This window comes from Ranitomeya variabilis, chromosome 5 (assembly GCF_051348905.1).
Source record: "Ranitomeya variabilis isolate aRanVar5 chromosome 5, aRanVar5.hap1, whole genome shotgun sequence".
In the NCBI taxonomy this organism is placed as follows: Eukaryota; Metazoa; Chordata; class Amphibia; order Anura; family Dendrobatidae; genus Ranitomeya; species Ranitomeya variabilis.
This window is the reverse complement of record NC_135236.1, coordinates 264,674,002-264,680,616: the sequence shown is the minus strand read 5'-3', so window position 1 is coordinate 264,680,616 and position 6,615 is coordinate 264,674,002.

The following is a 6,615-nucleotide window of genomic DNA, read 5'->3' as shown; positions in this document are numbered from 1 at the left end:
TTACTTTGAGAGGGGACACAATGACCAAGTATGGGATTGACAAGGCTACGGTTAGGTGGATTTATAACTGGCTCGGTGATCATACTCAAAGAGTGGTAATAATTGATTGCATATCCAATTGGAAAAGTGTTTCATGTGGGGTACCACAAGGCTCTGTCCTGGCCCCAGTGTTGTTCAATATTTTAAAAAATGGTCTAGATAAGGGAACTGAAGGCAAACTGATCAAATTTGCAGATGATGCAAAGCTAGGAGGGATTGCTAACACTAGAGAAGACAGAGAAAGGATTCTGAAGTATCTAGATAAGCTTGAACAATTGGCAGCAACTAATAGAATGGTATTTAACAGGGAGAAATGTAAGATTCTACATTGGGGCAAGAAAAACTAAAATTACATCTACCGAATGGGAGGAATAGAACTAAGCAACAGCACGTGTGAAAAAGACTTGGGTATACTAATAGATCACAGAGTGCGCATGAGTCAACAGTGTGATGCAACAGCAAAAAAGGCAAACAGCTCTATGATATATTAAGAGAAGCATATTATTATTATTATTTATTGTTATAGCGCCATTTATTCCATGGCGCTTTACATGTGAGGAGGGGTATACATAATAAAAACAAGTACAATAATCTTAAACAATACAAGTCATAACTGGTACAGGAGGAGTGAGGACCCTGCCCGCGAAGGCTCACAATCTACAATGCATGAGTGAGAATACAGTAGGTGAGTATAGAGCTGGTCATGCAGCGGTTTGGTTGATCGGTGGTTACTGCAGGTTGTAGGCTTGATGGAAGAGGTGGGTCTTCAGGTTCTTTTTGAAGGTTTCGATGGTAGGCGAGAGTCTGATGTGTTGTGGTAGAGGGTTCCAGAGTAGGGGTGATATGCGAGAGAAATATTGTATGCGATTGTGGGAAGAGGAGATAAGAGGGGAGTAGAGAAGGAGGGAGTAGAGAAGGAGATCTTGTGAGGATCGGAGGTTGCGTGTGTAGGTAAGTACCGGGAGACGAGGTCACAGATGTATGGAGGAGACAGGTTGTGGATGGCTGTTATGATCTGGTGGCCCAGGAGCAGCATTGGACGTACTCTGGAGAAGGTGGTATCTATACTGACCGCGGACCCTGAACTTAACACCGCAACTAGAAGTAGCCGTGGGATGTACCTACTGATCCTAGACACCTCGACACAGCCGGAGGACTAATTAACCCTATAGATAGAAAAGGGAAAACTATCTCGCCTCAGAGAAAATTCCCAAAGGATAGGCAGCCCCCCACAAATATTGACTGTGAGAGGAGAGGAAAAAACATACACAGGCTGAAAACAGGATTTAGCAAAGGAGGCCAATCTAGCTAAATAGGAAAGATAGGACAGAGAACTATGCGGTCAGTATTAAAATACTAGGAAATATCCACCACAGAAAATACAAAAATCTCCACATCTAACTAAAGATATGGAGGGTATATCTGCCTCTCCAGAGATTCCAGCTTGACTGCATAAATCCTTACACAGATTAAGCTGGACAATAAAAAACATGAAATGCACTGAACAATGAGGCCCACAACATGTGGGCTGCAAACCAGCAGAACTTATCTTGGTGAAAAGACCAGGAAGTAGGAGAAACCATGAAGGGATGTGAATCCTCCAGAATACAATGGACAACTGGCACTGACCAAAGGGTGAGGCCAGACTAAATAGCCCAGTCCAGAGTGGACACACCTGATAACTGCTGTGAAGGACAGACAGCAGCGCTACCACTTATAACCACCGGAGGGAGCCCAAGAACAGAATTCACAACAGATGGCTTTGTATGTCATGGTTAGGGTTTTGTACTGGAGTCTCTGGGCAATGGGGAGCCAGTGGAGGGATTGACAGAGGGGAGAGGCCGGGGAATAGCGGGGGGACAGGTGGATTAGTCGGGCAGCAGAGTTTAGAATAGATTGGAGGGGTGCGAGAGTGTTCGAGGGGAGGCCACAGAGCAGGAGGTTGCAGTAGTCAAGGCGAGAGATGATGAGGGCATGGACTAGGGTTTTTGCAGATTCTTGGTTGAGGAATGAACGGATTCGTGAAATATTTTTGAGTTGAAGTCGGCAGGAAGTGGAAAGGGCTTGGATATGTGGTTTGAAGGAGAGATCAGCATCATGGATTACCCCGAGGCAGCGAGCTTGTGGGACTGGAGAGAATGGGCAGCCATGCACTGTAATGGTTAGGTTCGTTGGGGGGGTTGCGTGAGATGGGGGAAAGATGATGAATTCTGTTTTGTCCATGTTAAGTTTCAGAAATCTAGCGGAGAAGAAGGATGAAATAGTGGACAGACATTGAGGGATTCTGGTTAGTAGGGAGGTGATATCTGGTCCAGAGATGTAGATCTGTGTGTCATCAGCATAGAGGTGATACTGAAAGCCATGAGATTCTATGAGCTGTCCCAGGCCAAAGGTGTAAATAGAGAAGAGCAGGGGCCCAAGGACTGAACCTTGCGGGACTCCGACAGATAGGGGGCGAGGTGAGGAGGTGGTGTGTGAGTGGGAGACGCTGAATGTCCGGTCTGTTAGGTATGATGAGATCCAGGATAGGGCCAAGTCTGTGATGCCAAGGGATGAGAGGGTCTGTAATAATAGGGAATGGTCCACTGTGTCAAAGGCAGCCGACAGGTCGAGGAGGAGGAGAACAGAGTAGTGTCGTTTGCTCTTGGCGGTTAAGAGGTCGTTGGTGACCTTAGTTAGGGCAGTTTCAGTGGAGTGGTGTGACCGGAAGCCAGATTGTAAGCGGTCAAAGAGGGAGCAAGAAGAGAGATGGGAGGACAGTTCAAGGTAGACGTGTTGTTCCAGTAGTTTGGAGGCATAAGGGAGAAGTGATATAGGGCGATAGCTAGATACAGAGGATGGGTCAAGAGAGGGCTTTTTGAGGATAGGTGTGATGGAGGCATGTTTAAAGCTTGAGGGGAAAACACCAGTTGTTAGTGATAGGTTGAAGAGATGGGTTAGGGTTGGGATGAAGACTGTGGTGAGGTTTGGGATGAGGTGGGATGGGAGCGGGTCAAGTGCACAGGTGGTGAGATGCGATCTTGAGAGTAGAGTGGAGAGTTGATCTTCTGTAATGGTGGAGAAGTTGGTTTTGGAGGTGGAGGGCTGGGAAGTCAGGAGGAAGGGCTCTGGGGCTTGTTCACCAAAACTGTCTCTGATGCTATCAATCTTCTGCTTGAAAAATGAGGCAAAGTCTTCAGCTGAGATAAGTGGGGAGGGAGGAGGTGCTGGGGGACGGAGGAGAGAATTGAAGGTGTTGAATAACTGTTTAGGGTTGTGAGACAGGGAGGATATGAGAGCTGAGAAGTAGGTTTGTTTAGCTGTGGCGAGTGCGGTCTTGAAAGTAGTGAGGGACTGTTTGAATGCGATGAAGTGGTCGTTGGAGTGGGATCTTTTCCATCTGCGCTCAGCAGCCCTGGAAGCTCGCCTCAGTTCTTTGGTCAGGCTGGTGTGCCAGGGCTGTCTGTTGATTTTGCGAGCTTTGGTATGTGTAAGTGGGGCAGCAGATTCCAAAGCTACAGCTATTGTGGTGTTATATAGAGCGGCAGCGTCATCCGCATTGTGTATGGAACTTATGTCTGTGAGAGGGAGGAGGGATTCCGAGAATGAATGTAGGTCAAGATGTTTACGATTTCTGCGAGGATGTGAAAGTTTGTGGGGTGGGGATTGTAGACATGGAGTGGAGAGAGATGAGAATGTGAGAAGGTTGTGGTCAGAGAGTGGAAGAGGTGAGTTAGAGAGGTTAGATAGGGAGCAGAGGCGGGTGAAGATGAGGTCCAGTGTGTGACCATCTTTGTGAGTGGCTGCAGAAGACCATTGAGTGAGGCCGAAGGAGGAAGTGAGAGATAGAAGATTAGTGGCAGCTGGGAGGGAAGTGTCAATGGGGATGTTGAAATCGCCCATGATGATAGTGGGGATGTCCGCAGAAAGGAAATGAAGTAGCCAGGTGGTGAAGTGGTCAAAGAAGGTGGTGGCTGGCCCTGGGGGGCGGTAAATGGCAGCCAGTTGGAGGTTGGAGGGGGAGTAGATGCGCACAGAGTGCACCTCAAAGGAAGGGAGGGTAACAGAGGGTGGCAGTGGGATTGGGGTGAAGGAGCAGTTATCTGACAGGAGAAAACCAACTCCTCCGCCATGTTTGCTGCTGGGGCGGGGTGTGTGAGAAAGGTGGAATCCACCGTAAGAGAGTGCAGCAGGGGAGGCTGTGTCAGAAGGGGTGAGCCAGGTTTCGGTGATGGCGAGGAAGGAGAGTTTGGTAGTAACAAAGAGATCATGGATGTAGGAAAGCTTGTTACTGACAGAGCGAGCGTTCTACAGAGCTCCTGTTAGTGGGACTGGGGAAGTGGGGGCTGGGCGAATGGGTATAAGGTTAGAGAGGTTACGGAAGTTTGCGATGGAGCGTGGATGGGAGGTAGAAATGACTGTGGGAATATGGTGAGGAGGACCAGGATTTGTAGAGATATCACCAGCAGTGAGAAGGAGCAGAGATAGTGTTAGCAGGTGGGAGCAGGAGAAGGCATGAGGGGGCTGCCTGTGCTTTGAGACAGAGGATTGTATGTTGAGGAACAGTTCAGAGGAGGAGGTGAGATGGATGGGGAGGATTGAAGAGGAGATGAACAGTTCCATACTTGGTGTGGGGATTGGGGGAGGTAGCAGAAAGTGAAAGATTATAGGGGTGAAAGTGAAAATAAACAGAAACATTATTTGCAGTGACTGGCCAGTTACCTTCAGTTCCCTTCAGGTTCAATTCAGGTTTTAATTCTAATGTAATCCACACTTTTAGGACACTCTTCTAGGGATCACACTGCAGACTGTAGTCTATGCAGACTTTTGCTATGCAATATATGGAAAACTAAGTGCGTTCAGGTGTGAAGCAGAGAGGAGTGGTCTCTGCTCATCTTGGTCAGAGAATTAAGGGTGGACCAGATGCATACAATCAAGCCTAAGTAAACAAGGTCATAAATATCACAGGGTAAGTTGGGGTTAGCTGAAAGGCATACCATGAAAATGCTAGGAGCAGAGGAAAGTCTGTGTGCAAAGCTGGGTGATGTACTATGTGCACTTCATAGCAGGAGAGCTGGGTGGATGAACATACCTGTTGGAAGAATAGAGATGCTTGTTAGAGTTAGAGCATATAGTCTAGATCAAATGAAGTAATTATCCCCGTTTACTCCCCCTTGGTCAGGCCTCATCTGGAATACTGTGTCCAGTTCCGGGCACCACATTTTAAAAAAAGATATTGAAAAACTGGAGCCAGTTCAGAGAAGAGCTATCAGGATGGTGAACGGACTGAAAAGAATGTCCTTTGAGAAACGGTTAAAGGAGCTTGGAATGATTAGCTTGCAAAAAAGAAGGCTAAGAGGAGACATTATATCTGTCTACAAATATCTGAAGGGATGTTAGTGTAGAAGGATCATCCTTATTCTCATTTGTACATGGAAACAAGAGAAGCAATGGAATGAAACTGAAAGGGAGAAGTTTCCAGGGTGGATAAAAATCAATGTTTTTTAAAAAAAATCAAAAAAATCGGATTTTTTTGATTTAAATCGGATTTTTTTCAATAAACTGCTTTTTGAGGAAAATATTTTACCATCCAAAGGTTCTTCCATCATGAGATAAAGCTGAGTTGTTTAACTCAGTAGAATAAAGGCTGTATATGTGTAACATTCACAATGCCATGCTCTTCCAGAGGTTTCTGTAGGATTAGTGGGCAGTTTCTCTCCTATATTATCACAGACGCTCGCTTTACTTACGCAGTTCTCAAAACTGAATTTGACTCCGCAGAGGTCCCAGCCTCTTCTTCATGGCAAAAATGTTACAACATGAACAGAGTTGAGAAAAAGACCTTAATCCTATTGTTCTACAAACCTATGAATACAGAATCAACCCCTTCAGTGCCAAGTCCAAGAAGTTAGACAATATGTTTCTGATTGTTTGGAGTGGAATAGATCTGCACAACACAAGAAGAATGTGAATCTAAGTGTTTTGAGGAGGAAGGGCAAGCAGACAAAAAAATGAAAGTGAAACTTTGAGCACAATACTGCAGCATAGCCACAGACAGACAAGTCTGGATCTGTTTGTGTGTACGATCTGAGGTTTATTACATTCTTTCCTTATAATGGCAGCAGGCCGTAAAAGAGACCCAGTTTGGGAATATTTTAATGAAGCTCCTTCGCCTATCGGTAAGGCAGGCATGCGTGCAAAATGCAAACGATGCAACAAAGAGATGCAAGGCCTGGTGGCGTGAATGAGGCAACATCATGAGAAGTGCGGTGATGAAGATGACCAAAGAAACACTTCACTATCAACATCTTCATTTCCCTTCTGGTTGCAGTTTTCATAATGTGATTTCAAACGGCAAACAAGTCCTTGGATATCCTTTTGACAGTATTTGCACTTTGCTCTTGCACCTTTCTTTCCAAGATCTGCTGCTGGCATCTCAACAAAATGAACCCAAATAGGGTCTCTCTTACGACCTGCCATGGCTCACACAGATCACTTATGAAGTTTGATTGTTACTACAGCCAAGTACTGCTGACTATCCAACAAGTTTGGGCATGTCAACTGAATGGAAAAAGAAACTAAACCAAAAGTGAAACC